Raw genomic sequence first — 15,038 nt, 5'->3', positions numbered from 1 at the left:
TTTTTAAAGAATGACCTTTTTTTATTTCTTCTTCTTTTTTTTGGTGCCTAGAGAGAGTTCTGATTGCCCAAGCAAGGCCAAAGCAAAGACACTTTAAGCAGAGAGACACAAAACCAGGATCCTCTCCCATGGCAATTTTGCATTTCCAGCAGAGCTGCTCTTCAGTTCTTGCAACAGCCTTTACACAGTCAATGCTCCCCCACCTCTGTAGGGATATTTCAGGCTGCTGAGCTCAGCACCATGCCTCCCTTCAGCGTGAAGGCCGTGGACAGGCGGACAGACTGGTGTGACAGCAGCCAAGGTGCAGCTCAGTTGTACAGCTCACTGGGAGGTCGGAGCCTGCCCACTGTGCCCCTTCACAGCCTTCTGACCCCTGCGTGGAAGGACAGGGCTCCTCTGGTTTCCAGCTGCTGAAGGCTTGCTAAAGGGAATGAGGGTTTGCTCTTCTATCTCCATTTGCGAGAGTGTTCAAATACCGAAGTTAAATCCAGGCTTATCCTCTTGTTTCTTTACAGAAAAGCTTCCACTCAAAGCAGACATGTTCTCAAATCTATTATCCTCTATATTGTTCATAGTGGTTCTAATTTTTCCCACGTTGCTCAAAGCTCTATCCTCAGGTGACTGTTCTCTGAGCTTTTGCAGTTCAACTTTACCTTTCAAATAAGATTTATCCATTAAAAAACAATTCCACTGCTTTTTGCAGCTATCATTTTGTCACATATGGATTTATTCAATAAATGCTTTTAATAGCAACATTTCTAGGCTTTGTTTGTCAAGGGCTGCCAGGCTTTTACACGCATGGGCTGGCACAGACGCTGAATTGCCCCTCTGTACCCAGGGGAGAGTTCCCTGCTGGTCATGACAGAGGTCCAGCACATGCAACTAAATGAAAGAAAATTAAAAATGCGAGCATCTACATAATTCACAGCCAGTAAACAGTGGTGAGTAGCAGGCTTCCAGCAACTTCTGGACCTCAGCAAAGCTTCTAATAAAAGCAGAGAAATGTGATTTTAATCTGCAGTTACCCAAAGCCCTAAAAGCCAATCTTCAACACAAGAATCAGGAAAGGGAACTATATAAAGGCCATCAGCAAGAGCAAATCCAGCCAGCCCAAGGGCACTGGGAAGTAACAGCTGACAGGAGAGAGGGGAGAGGTCAAGATCAGTATGCCAAAAATCTTCCGTTCCTGCGACAGCCTGAAATGAAGCAGCACTACTGTTGTCTGTCTGTTGCCTGTTGCAATGGGTGTCCAGCACTTGCCTCTCAGTGTGTGTGGCATCCACCCGTGAGGATTCACACATCTCTCCTGAAGAACTGTAAAAGGTAGGGATTGTTGGAACAGAGACTGGGTCTCTTCTTTTTTTCTGCTTCCCCTGCTTCTGAGGTTTTCAGATGTCTATTGCTAAATCCTTGGCCCAAATTCCCCTCTTTAAAAGTGGCACAGTACTAAGTTTGTCTAAAGCAAAATTGAAAGAGAAAAGAGAATGCATTGCCTAATACTCTTTTGTTTGTTTTCCAAGAATTATAAACTCCTTTTGGTGCCTCTTCCGCTTTCTTTCAATGAAATATTTAATATACTCAGACATTAGGAGGACTTCTTTTTGCTCAACTTCCTCCATTCTTTCCATAGTTACCCAGTCTCACAAGGACTTATTAATTAAAATCTCTCAGTACAGTATTATCTTTCTCTGTCTATCTCTATTTTCTGTACTGCAGCTTGGGTACATTGTTGAGAGGAATCAGAGAGAGCAAAGAACCAAATAAAATGATCCCTCCAGGACTACAGTGTTCATTATACAAAGAAAACCAGCAGTTTAGATTGCTCATCCTTATTTCCCAGAGGAGGCCTCAAATGTCTTTGTTCTTTGGCTTTTTAGACAGATTTTCCTTTTCTGGTAAAATCATGTTACCTGTGAAGTGCAGGGCAGGTTTCTGGTCACATTTACCTGCTTTTCCATTAGTGGCTGTCACATACTGTTCTTCCTCATGCTCTGCCTCCAACAGTTTTGGGGTGTTGTACAGCACTCCCTGCCCATGGCTCTGTGCCCAGGCTCCAGCTCTGGGTTTCCCAGGGCAGCCTGGCTTCATGCGGACATCAAATGACAAAGTGCCATAAATGCATTACTGCTGACAACACTGATGATGAGATCCTGAAGAGGCCAGGGAAGGAATGAGCGTGGGGCTCAAAGCCCTCTCTCATCTACTGAAGTGCTGTACCTGTTCTAAGGGCAAAGAACAATTTCCTCTCCCAGAGCTGTCAGTCAAAGCCAGCTTCCTCAGTGCTAAAGTTACTATAAATATCAGAGTAACTCTTACAAACACAAATGGGGCGTACAGTGACATCTCTAGTTTATCAGGTGTTGCAAGCTGTGAACATCCTGCCTCCTTGGAGTCCACAAATTCAGATGACTCACAGACAACGCACCTATGTTACGTGTGCATGCATGTTTTATATGCTCAGTATTTTGCTCTTATCTAAACACAAAGCTGTAAAATGGAAGGGGGGAAATCCTTTAGCTGCTTTACACTTTATGCTGAGAACCTGGTATTACCTCCAGTTTGCCATCTTCCCAGCTGGCTAGATATTGTATCGTTTACGTTGGACCTCCTCCAAGATTAATGGCATCATCTGTGCAGTTTTAACAGTCTAATCTCGATAAATCTCTTTGCTTTGAAATTTGATTGTGCCCGATCTTCATTATTTTAATTGTTTAATTCATTATAATTAAGGCCCAATTAGATCTAACAGATTCCAATTCAGCCCAATGTATTCACATCTGTCTGTGAGCTGCGGGAAGAACAAGACAAACTGGGCTAATTCCACACTGGTTTTTCAGCCCAGGGACCAGGTACTATTTTTGCCACTGTGTTATGTTTGACTGCAGGCAAGTCATCTATCTTTCTGTTCCTCCAAGGGGTTGCAGTGTTTATAGCCTAACTGGGTCCCAGCACAGGCTGACATCTTTGCAAGCATTATGGAAATAACGAAAACAACCCAAAGCCCCATTCCATGCACAGCTGCCTCCTGACTGGGATTGACTCCTGCTTGTGAGGAGCACCTCAAGAAAGACTGCAAACACGGAGGCTTGTAAATACGCATCTCAGCATAAAACATGGAAACCTCCCTTCCCACCCACCTCATACCGAGTTCTAGCGAGATTCTGGTGCTTCCCAGGGGACAGGCTCTGCCTACATAGAGGGATACCTTTTACTTGCTGCGCAATTCATGAGAGTCATCACCTGAGAACTCTGTGGCTGCAGCATGCACAGGCCTGGCTTTCAGATCCCCTCCAACAGTGCATCTTTATTCTGCCTGCATCCAGGTTGCAGGGAAGGAAGGATCTCTATTTGCCAGGAGTTAAGAGACAGTTGCTTCTTCTGAAGATGGAGCAAGCAGGTATACTGTGTTCCTTTCAAACAGTGAACAAAGTTGCCTACCTTCACTTCCCCATTACCTTAACCCAGCACTTCAGTAGGAAGAGCACTCACCTAGAGCACAAGGGCCCCAGATTCAATTCACTTTTCCATCTAAGAGAAGAAACCCACTTCTTCAGGGCACACACTTGCTATCAGGCTCCACAAAGGGACCTTTAGCTCCTGATAAAAATTTGTCACATTTGCCCCAAAAATTAATGATATAACATTGATCCTGAGAGCAATCACAGCCTGCTGGCCGGCTGGCCAGAGCAAGCACCCAAGGGCAAGGAGATTTGATTCTGCCCCATGCCCTAAGGACTACTTCTGTGTCTTATCTGGTGATTATTACTGTGTAAAATAAATAAACTCAGACTACCTTTCCAAGGAGTATCAGGGTTCCCTAGCACCTTCCTTGCAGCAGTATGGTGAAAGACCAAAACCACCACTGATAACAATCAGACCTCGCCTTTCTTCACCATGAAAATAAGTAGGGAAGAAACAAACGTGCACAACCTGCCCTTTTCATCTCCTTGAGAAAACCACATGTTAACGCCCCCCAACCTGATAAAAGACATTCCCTTTGGCACTGCAGGCCACCAACTGCGCGGGGTCACTAATGTGACAGTAATGGACATATGTTCCCAAGAGGACACCACAGGAGTGACATAAAAGGACTACATGCACTTGGTCCAGCAAAGATGCCCCCCATGAGGTTACAGAACAAGCCCCCACTGGTTTGCAGTGGGGGGTTTGCAGTGAGGGTTTGCAGTGCCAGGGGTTCTGTGGGCTCACATCCAGCCTTCTCTGAAAGTGTTTTGGTCAGATTGAGACCCTCCCTCCAAAAAAAACCCCAAGGAAAACAGTATCTTACTTGGGAAACTTGGTCTAGAAGCAGCAGGAAAAAGGCTCTCCAGCAAACATGGAGCTAGAATTTACATTTTCAGCCCTAGGAGGGGGGAAAAAAAAAAGAAAGAAAGAAAAAAAAAAGAAAAAAAGTGCCTCCTTTCTTTTTAAATCCCTTTGAACATTTTCAGATCTGCAAAAATATTCCGTTAGAACAGCTGTAATCAAAATAATATACTGTGTACTTCTGTGAGCTAGTTTGGGGATTCTTTCCCACTCCCAAGACATAACAGGTTCGGGCTTAGGCAGAGAAACATTTTCATTTTTGCAATTCATTTTTTCTCCGCAGAAAACGCGCTTTCAAATTCCACGCGGGACGGGGTCAGGAATTTGTGGTGGTTTGCAGGCTGCTGGAGCTGAAAAATACTTTGAGAGTCTGCAGCATTTTGTCGGGGTATTGTGACATCCATCTGGCTCTTTCCGTGATGCCTGGTACAGTTCAGCTGATGGTGACTTGCTCTTTGTTACACTGTGAGCGGAGCTGCCGAGCGTTCCTGACTCAGGTGGGCAGAACACTTCACACGCCGGCAGCCATGACCACAGCCTGAGAGGAGCCTAGCAGAAGCCACTGTTCCAAGGGAGAATCTGTCAGAGCAAGGATCTCGCTGGGAAAAGGAGGAGCAAACCACCAGCAAGGCCTGTCTATGGGGAGAAGACCATGGCAGGGAGGGAGGATTCCTGGTTGGTGGCATACAACTTTAAGTGGCACATGTAGCTAAATGAATGCATCAAAGAGGCCTCTGAACATCCTGTGAGCTGCCATGCCTTAAGCACTTGGAGAGGTGATAATGTTGGAGATCGGTGCTGTGAATGTCGGAGTGGTGCCAGGGGCAGGACATGCCCAGCAAACTCCCTGGGAGTGCCAGAAGAGGCTTCATTTACAGCTGCGGTACAGGAACATCAGCTGAGCTTGGTACCTGAAAACCTGCAGGAAAAGCCTTCCCCACATTTGCACCCAGCTGTTTGAGGGACAGGTATTGCATACCAAGCGCCTGTACACCAAGAGCTTAAAAGTTTCATCAGAGAGAACTTCTAACCGTGTTTGCCTCATCACCAGCTGTCTGTAGGAGATGGAGAAAAATAGTTCAGAGTTTCCTGATCAGGGCTGAGTAGTTGTAGCACATACCACGCTGACTCATGGATTTAAGCATGCTCCATGGAGTTCAGGACATTTCAAGAACTTCCTGCCTGAACAGCAACCATAGCTCTAGCTGGACACTTCCAAATCTCCACCTTGTCTTATAATCTGCTTATTAACACCCTCTCACCCCACGTGCTTTCCAACAGTTGCAGGTTGCAGTACAGATCTTTCCATCCTTTAACCCTAACCCTATGATTTCACCTGTAGTAGTGATTTTTAGGAGCGCTTCTTTTTCTTCAGCAAAGTCCTGAAACTAGATACACTTCATACTTTTATTACCCTCCTTCCTTCTTCTTTTCACAGAGGTGGAACCTTTCCTACAGTAGGTTTTGGGGGTTTAGGTTTTTTCCCCAAATCTCATCCCTCCACCTGTTGTCCTTAGAAGAGCACCCAATCTCTGCTTTTGAGTTCTGAGCTTTCCTTGTGCAAACCATCTTCCCCGAAACTTGGCATCTTAATCCATGGCCTAGCAAGTCTCCCTGTGCACTGTTGTCTCCATACAACTTTTTTGCATTTGCAGGCGTGAGCTGTAACCAGCTCTGGTGACAGTTTTTCTCGCTAAAGAATAAGAAGGAAAATGACATTGTAAAATCTGGAGCTGATCAACAAATCTGTTGGTGAAGCTCAGAGCAACTTGCAGCATTCTGCAGTTAGTCTGCTGCTATTACTGCAGCTCGCATGCTGCTTAAGGTAACATAGAGATCATTTGGTACAGGCTAGTTACACTTCTAATGAGCCTGGCCAGAAGCCTGCCAAGTTTGAAAAAAGAATGTCTGAGAAGTGAGACATTAACTACTTGAGAGACAATAACATCCATAAACTTGGATTTTCAAGTTAAGCAAGAAGAAGAAGAGAATCCAGAAGCTGAGGGACAAAAAAGAATACCTGCCCTGTGAGGCCATGGGTCTGGAGTTTTTGCATCAAAAAGCTTTCCTCAGCACGTAAGTTTCAAAGCCTGCCCTAATAAATGCTGAGAAAGGTTGATTTGGTAACTCTGGCCCTGGCTTGCAAGTGACCCGGTGGGATCTCAGCCCCTTCTTAGGCCTCACATTTTCCATATGGCCAGAGGCAAATCATGCAGACATTCACCTGAGAGGTTTGTCCCCACAGAGCCTTATCCTGCAGGACTGGGTGTATATGTCAATTTGCTGCTGACCTTTAAACGACTGTAAAACTGTACCTTGGCCACACTACAAGCACTCCCACTAACTTTATACTTCCTGGGGCTTATTTATTATGCAAAACCAGGCAGGTTTTGCAAGCTAGGAAGTTGTGCAGAAGAGCAGCTTTTATCACAGCCCAGTGTATTCTTTGTTTTGACATCAGCTCAATTTTGTCCTGTTTGGATAACTGACCAGAGAAGAACTACAAAAACTTTCCATGCTAGATAAGGTTATCCATCTTGAGGAAGAACCTGACAGCAAAAGACAAAAAGGAGACAAGGCATGTTTTCTTGCTTCTCCAGCTAAGCTGATTTGTAAAATATACAACTTTCACACTGCTTTTTAGAGTTAATACAGATCCTTGGAGATCCTATGGAGTTGTAAGCCTCCATAGAATATTCTAAAATCTTACAGAATATTCTAAAAAGACTGCAATGTTGGGTTGGATATACTATTTGAAATGTGCATATAGATTACAAAAATAATTGTTTGATTCTAGTTAGCTTCTTTTAAACAGGATTCATTTGTCCTACCACACAACAGCTGGGTCTTTAAAATGTCAGGTAGCTGTCAGGGGGCACAATAAGAATCCACAAACATCTGATGAGTATAAATATCAAAGCAGGAGATTCTCCAGTCAGGGTGGAAAGGGGTCAGTGCTGATTAGTTTTGTTACAGCTACTGACATCAGCACATCCTAACAGCCTGGTTGAACTTTTTGGATGAAGAAACAGACATTAACTGGCTCCCAGCAGGGTATATCTGCGACCTCATTACTAAATCAGACAGAGTTCTTAGGCCGGTTAAGTTACAGGAATTGATTCTGAGCCAGAAGAGCAAGGGAATACAAAGATAGCAACAGACTCTGAAGATTCTGGGAGGAAAAAGGTGTTTGGGGTGGGAAGGAGGAGGAAGAGGCAGGGCAACAGATTCGAGTTGCTCTGCAAGAAATAAAACAAACAAGGTGGGGTTTGACTGACTGTTTTCGTGGATTTGTGGTTATCTCCTAAAATCTCCTCTGCTGTAACAACCTTGGGCTCTCTCCCGAAACCCACTCTCCATATAGGGCACATGCTATGCTCAATCAAAAATGTTTGAGCATACTTTGGCAGGCTGGCGGCTCTCAACCGCTATATAAAGGCTGGCTTCCACCTGCCTTTTCCACAGCACAGGCATTTAATTACCCACTTTGTCCTCTGTACAGCTGCAGTTTTTCACAGACCTTATTTATCTTCAGATTTCAGCTCATCTTTCAAATTTGGTTGAAAATGGGTCCCAAAGTTTTAAGGGGAATTGCTGAATGTACAGAGAGATAAACAACACAATCTCACAAACCTCATTTCAAAGGCAACCAGGGCTAAAAAAAATGGCAGTTTTTAATTCCTGATCCTGTTCATGCCAAATGTTGTCTAACATTTCAGTAGCAATCTGCGGCCCTGAGAGCCTCTTTAAATATCCTATCAAGAACATAAAATAAATTGTGATAAATGTAGTCAGTATAAAATAAAATGAATTGAAATTGGTTGCTGGGATGCAAAACTGAAGTTGACAGGCAGTTGTGAGGAAACTTGCAAGAAAATGCTTATTTTATGTATTTCTTTGGGGCTTAGCAGCCTGGAGCTGTCAAGATGGTTTTGCACATGCTCGGCAGCAAAAACAAGGGAACGGAGCAATTTTACCAGTGGAAAATGTTAAATTCCTACTGCATCAAGCAAACCTTCAAGATTAGAGATGCTATTAATACCTGTAACTTAAATAAAGTTACTTACATATATATGTATTTACGGGCCTAAGATGCCCTTGTAAAACCCCATCTTTAATATCTTTAATAGCTTGCTGTAATAATTTTACCAAGGACTTGTGAAAATCTAAATAAAATACGTAAATTCACCTTCATCCATACCTATATGAACCATCCAGATAGCAGTAAGAGATTAATGAGATTTTTCTGTTCTATATTGTTTCTTAGACCACCTCATAATATAACCTTTGACATACAGCATCATTTCATTTTAACTTTAAATGAACATCTAATACATAATTCACTTTATTAATAATTACTTGGATTACTTTATAAAAATACAGGTTCAATACATTACCCATTGATCCTTTTAGTGGCAAATGTTTAAGGTGAGAGTTTGCATGTATAACAGCTACACTGCTTTGTTTTTGAGGTCCTCCAGAAAACCTCAGTGTGTTCCCTATAAGACTGGCAATTTGCACCTTAGCAATATTTCTGATGTATTCAACTCTAACAGCTATGGTATATTTCTAAAGACTGTAAAGCAAATAAATAATTTATCATTTAAAAAATAAGAGACAAACTCAGGATAAATGCATACAAGACAAGAAGCTCTGAAATTAAGTGGCAGAACTGATTTGAAGCAAGACATTATAGAGCCTTTTTCCTGACAATCAACATTAAAATAACATTACCTAGTAAGCTCAAATAAATAAAAAATAAGTCCAAAAATAAATCAAAGTAGGTATAATAGAATGACATTAGTCTCAAGTTTGCCTCAAGACATTCTGTCTCTTCTGGTAACACTTCTTAAGTATTATCTATCTTGCTCACTCAAGAGCGGTTACACATCATAGAAGTGAATACAAGCTGAAAAGAGTTCCAAGTTCCCAAATCCCAATGATTATTATTTGCAAAAAGAACAGAACTCTTTTCATCTACAAACCAACATAATTACTCTAGATTCCATAATTCAGTCCTGTGTGGAGGATCAGGATAAGACTAATGCACAGTGAATTCATCAACACCAGATTAAATTTGCTTGAACTCATACCTCCAGCCTGGGAGGACCTGTGTTTAGCCAGTGTTCCCAGCAGACTGGGTAGCCAACTGCCTTCATGCACCCAGGGCAAAGCACGCTGGTTTCAGCATCATCCATCTTGCTTCCTGTAGAAGGAAGTGGAGAAGAAAACATATGTGATATGCTCTTTCATTTTATCTTTGGAAGACACACAAACACCTCAGCACTGGGCCATCAGTTAGGAATGAGAACATAATAAAATCGTAATGTATAAACCATAGATTCCACTTGCAGGCCTCTGTCTAGGCAACTGCTTTCAAACACTCAAACCTCCTTTTTGTTGCTGATGTTGGGGATATTTCATTTGATTTCTTCATGGTTGTGATGACTACAGCAGCATCCCTAAAACGCTCCTTAGCTGCATCTCAAAATAGTCTGATTAATCAACCTGATTTAAGAGTGATGAACTTTGTTCTTCTGCACAGCTTTTGATTTGCATCTAATCTTTTTGATTTTGCATCTAAGACTGTAAAATCAACTCGGGTACAGAAGCAAACTGAATTTTCCCTGGGAAAGTAAACAAATGCAAAGCAATGCCAAGGTGCCCATTTTCAAAATCAGCTGTCAGCAATGCAAGAATTTGCACACTTTTACATTCAATATGTCACTAACACTTAAATGCTACAGTGAAAACACCCATATGAGATCCGTTAATAAACCTATTTGTACATGACAGCTTCACCACCCAGCCCTATCAAACCCTCTTTCCAGCTAACCAGTTACTGAAAGTTATTGCAGCCCTTCAAGTGCAGCCAGATCCTAATGTCCTCCCCCATCTCATATACTAAATGTCAGGAATTAAAGTTATTTAGATTAAATTCAGCCCTTAGTGACCCCTGTGCAAACTTTTAGTCTTTCATAAATTTTAGAACCTTTTTCTAAACAAGCAAGAACAGCATCCAGCTTCCTTTCTCAGAAAGGTCAGTAGGAGGTAGAGAGCAGTGCTGATTTATCTTCATCGTTTGGTGACAGGTTCTGTAAAGGAAGCTGCCTTTTTACATTACATTTTTTTCAGAATTGGGCAGGTGACAACTTACAGTTCGTCACTTCTATGCCGTTCATTTGGTGGGCATCCTTCATCCATACTTGTTACTTGGGTGACAAGATGTTGGCAAACGTTTTAGAGTTATTGTTGTGAAAATGAACTTTGCATTTTACCAGCAGTCGAATCTGAGAAGTCATCCTTGGAGACACTTCCAACCATGCATTAACTCTCCAATATATATACTTAAATCAGTCCATATACAAAATCATTTGAGGATTTTAATCCAAGGTACAGGAATGCTTATGTGGGATTCACTGGTACTTGGATTCTTCAATGTTTCATTTTTTATGAAACTAAACTATGGACAGAGAGGTGAGGTTAGAGAAGGTTCTCAGGACATCTTCAATGACACCAAGAGAAAGGCAATGTGAGGTCCAGCAGCTCCAACTACTTTCCACTCCATGATGGAAAATAGCAGCTTTACCCACAATTTGTTTTATCACTGGCAGCTGACTGAGAGTCAGAATCTGACTCATTTTAGACTGGGGGGAAAAAATGGAACAAAAAGAAAATAAAGGCCTAAAATGCATCCATCCTTCACTGAAGTCTCTCAGTTGGGTCCACCTGCAAGAGTGTCCTGAGGACAAAGGATGTCAGTTGATCCAAAAGCACAATCAGACTACAAAGGAGAAGAATAAGAGATCTCATTCCCTTGTACAAAGCTTGAAGTTTGGCTTGAAAATCACAGGCTGTGGGCAAGGAAAGAAATTAAGACAGCTAGGACACATTCCTAAGAATGCTAATAAACGTTTTATTCCAGAAAGGTGGTAATATTCCAAAGATCTTGCTTTTGGTGTGTGGGGGGCATGAAGTTCAAAGCCATACAAAAGCACACAAAGGCTGCATCAGAATGCTGCTATATACATTATATATATGTGTAGCCTGAGGATCAGCACATAAAGGTATGTAACAAAGTCACAACAGTCAGGATTTTGAGCAAGCAGCTTTTGGAAAAGTAGCTCCTGACAGCAGGAGAGCACACAACAGAGCTGCCAGCTCTTCCTTTTTTTTTCCCCAGAGGCCATAGATTTGCAGAATCATCTCTGGTCCCCAGAGAAATGCCCTTTGCTAGGCTGCCTTTCCTCATTTTCCTGTTCCCAGGAAAACAAAATACAAAAACCAAACCAGTCAATCAGAGCATCTCTATTTTCTAGCAGCACCAAGAGTAACCACCGCTGCGACTTCCAGTCCTGACAGCATGTGCTGACTTTCAGGAGCTATTCCTATGGACTTCCTGGACTTACTTCCCCCCCAAACCCTGACATCCTCTTCTAGTGTGTGGATAACCCCTGCCTTGCCACTCATCCACTTTTAATTAAATACGGTTAAGCACAGGGAAGAATAGCTAAGCACTTACAAGAGAAACGATGGGAGGGAAGAAGAACGAACTAAATGCTGTGCTAGAGGGAGAATAAAAGATATCGGGGGTCATTTTCTGCCCCATTTCCCTCCATTTCTTCCTCTCAGATAAGAAAGTAAAGTAAGAATGTCTGTAAATAAGCATACATTTATGTGCCTTTATATGCAAATGTGTCTAACGATACAAATGAGTTTTTGCTCCTAGCTGCTGACAAGTACGCCTGACAGTCTGAGATAGTGAAAGTGCAAGTCACCGAACAAAAAGCTGTGTGGAGAGCAGCAGAGAAAATGGGTCTGAAGGAAAGGGAAACTGCTTAAAGCCTATCTTTTAAAATAAAAACATGTTCCCTGGTCAAAACAGCAACAGGCAAGACAAAATAAAACATTCCACACTGGGGAAAAAGTGCAGGAAATATAAGAATAGAAGACAGCAGGAGAATATCTGTTCAAGAGACAGCATATGCAAAGGTGAGTAATGTCTAATTCCTCGGATCTGTTTCAAATGGCAGCGTTCATGAAATCCAGAGAAGTGGAAATGGTGTTTGGCAAAAATAGCCCACTTAAAGGGGAAGGAGTGCAGTGCCTATTGACATATGGGACTGTTAGCAAACAAAAAGTATGGGTAGTGGCAATTAGGGTTGTGGCAGGCGACATTCCATTCACTCCAAAACCAGAAATAATGGAAAGGACTGACTGGAAAGGCTGATGTTTCCCTTCCATGAAACTATTAACACTGCCTACAACATTTCAGCCTACTTCACAAGGGCTTCCCCTATATTTTCCTGGAGATATCAAAAAGCAATACATGCGCTTCATCTAACGTATCATCTGGCCTGGATTCCATGTGCACTTTTAAGGATTATAAATCAGTTAATTTTGCATCATGCTACCGCAAAATATTCAAGCACCTCTGAAAACATATAGTCTACATTTGGGTGGTTGCCATTTCAATGAGACTCTTCTACAAAATAAAGGTTTAAAGCTTGTGTTAAAAATGAACTCTGTAACATAACTTGAAGCAAGTTGCAGCAAATGCTGTGCCATCATACCATCTGTGTTCAAGTACAGCTCTCAAGCTCTCCTCCTATTGCTTCCTAAAGTGGAAAATAATGGTAAAAAATAAAATCAGATAAGATGAAGAAGCATTGTGCATTGGAATATGTTATGAACCTGAGCCTTACAACGCTTGTTTCAAAAATTGACTTCTCTGTATCTGTATACCCCAACAAAGCATCATTGTGGAAGTAAAAAGGAAGGTTATACGCTTCTTCATATTTAAATTAAGCAACGTTTTCACCTGACACAGCTAGCAAATTCTGGTGAGCTTTGTTCTACCAGATACTGCTGGCTTTGCTTTATTTTAGCTCTCTCCACAAGTGTTCCAGCAATATTCCATGGGAACGTGAGTGAAATTTATTAGATCTTGGAGTAAATGGAAGGCACTAGAACTGCTGAGAAATCAAAAAGAAAAAATACCCCACTGTTAAATCAATGCCTAAGATAAGAGGAATTGCTGGAGAAAACTTACACGGAGAAAAATGTACAAACCCCAACATACATCTTAGGCCATGAGGAAGTGTAGTAGAAGATCCATAAACAAACCCTAAAGGTAAAACACTGAAAGCCTAACTGTTCTTTATATGATATAATTTTAAAGGTAAATTAATAAAAACCCTACCCTTAAAAAATCAACTTTCTCATATGGAGCTTAAATTAGCACCTTTCTGACAGTGAGTCAAAACACAGGATCATAGTTTTGAAGATGCAGAAATAACCCCCCTGTTCTGGTCACTTTATCACACTCTCAAGGTCTCCAGTCACTTCATCACTGCAGAGCAGAAGGAAGACAAGGAACATGCTGGGAAGCTATCCCAGAAGTGCCTCAAGAAGACAGAGAGAGGCATGCAGGCAAGACCAGGAGGCACAAGGCAGAAGGCAGAGCACCTGCAGAAGAACTTGATGCTCTTTTCTCTGGTACCGTATCAACCTGGTCCTGGCCAGTCACTCAACAAGAACACAAAGACATTCGTAACTTCCTCTTGATTTCTGAGAAGCAAGCACCTCGCTCTTCCTATGCTATTCTCACATACTGCTTTACCAACAGATTTTTATGACTGCCGACATAAATATGTGTCCGTCCTGTGCTGGTGGCTACGTCTGCATGAGCTGTTCCAAATGATCAGTAAAGCGAGTATGTGTGACCCAAGCAGGAGCCACTCGGAAAGCTGCTGCCACTTGATTTCCAATTAGGCTGTGCAGCTGGGACACCGTAACTGACACTGTGAGAAGGGCCTGAGGCTTCATATGAGACCTTGTAGTGGAAAGGAACAGGGTGGAGCGCTCAGTGGAGTCTGCCATAGGCAGCAAGCTCCTGGGAGAGGGTATGTCCTTCTCCCCCAGGAGATGCTCCTGATCTGTGGAAGAGAAAACCTCCCTACCACCACCCCTGTCCTACTTGACCCTTTCCAAAAAACATACCAAGGTGCCTTCTCATCTTATTTCTAATTCTGTGAGATAGTGCTGATCCCAGAGACCAGGAAAAAGCATGAAAGAGGTCCGCACACTTGAGGCAGGGATTCAAGCTGGAGCATGCTGCTCAAAAAGGGGACAAGGGAATGCAGGCTTTGATCACCTTTGGGAAACACTCTTCTCAAAACCGAAAGTGTTTCCAACAGCAGCAATGTTTATTACTTTTACACTCTTTTCACTCCTGTCAGCACGTTCTCATCAAGGTTTGCGTGGTGCTCACCGCAATGCCCATCTGCCTTTCCAAGGCTCAGGCTTGCAAAAGGGCTGGATGTTTGTCATCTGCGTGGCCCAGCAGCATGTCCACCCTACTGGGCTCCGCCGCAGCTGCCGGGCTCCTGCCGCGATTCCATGTGCCCTTTACGGGTCTGTCCTGCCAAGCCCACACCTCCTTCCCACTCCCGGCCCAGGATGGGGCTCCCGGCAGCAGCGCGGTGCCGCGCTCGGCAGGGACGGGCCTCACACGGACCTGGGAGCACCGGGACCCAGTCCCCTCGTGTCTCACCCACCGACCCGGCACAGCGGGAGCGGCGCTGGACAGGCTCTGGGGAAAGGGGTCTGACCGGGAGAACTCGGCCCCTGCGGAAGGCCCAGCGGCAGGAGCAGACCCTCAGCGGGTGCGGTAAACGGTGAGGGATGTGTGACACCGTACAAAGCACAGG

General features: G+C 43.2%; 1 long non-coding RNA gene across 4 annotated transcripts; it reads right to left on the bottom strand.

Annotated features, from left to right (window-relative positions):
- Window positions 1-5,701: 5,701 nt before the first annotated feature.
- On the bottom strand, window positions 5,702-13,582 carry LOC130606134 (uncharacterized). Of its 4 annotated transcripts, XR_008973865.1 has the most exons (5): window positions 13,529-13,582; window positions 13,148-13,301; window positions 9,420-9,532; window positions 6,551-6,875; window positions 5,711-6,015 (listed from the first exon to the last, which is right to left on the bottom strand). It is a non-coding gene; the product is annotated as an uncharacterized LOC130606134 (long non-coding RNA). The 4 variants fall into 4 exon arrangements; XR_008973866.1 differs by lacking the exon at window positions 13,529-13,582 and having other exon boundaries at window positions 5,702-6,015; window positions 6,347-6,875; window positions 13,148-13,441; XR_008973868.1 differs by lacking the exon at window positions 13,529-13,582 and having other exon boundaries at window positions 9,437-9,532; window positions 13,148-13,436.
- Window positions 13,583-15,038: the final 1,456 nt, after the last annotated feature.

Source organism: Pezoporus wallicus, unplaced genomic scaffold (genome assembly GCF_028554395.1).
Source record: "Pezoporus wallicus isolate ANWC-B61680 ecotype Strahan unplaced genomic scaffold, APGP_CSIRO_Pwel_v1 contig_13368, whole genome shotgun sequence".
NCBI lineage: Eukaryota > Metazoa > Chordata > Aves > Psittaciformes > Psittacidae > Pezoporus > Pezoporus wallicus.
This window is presented reverse-complemented; position numbering and strand designations above follow the sequence as displayed.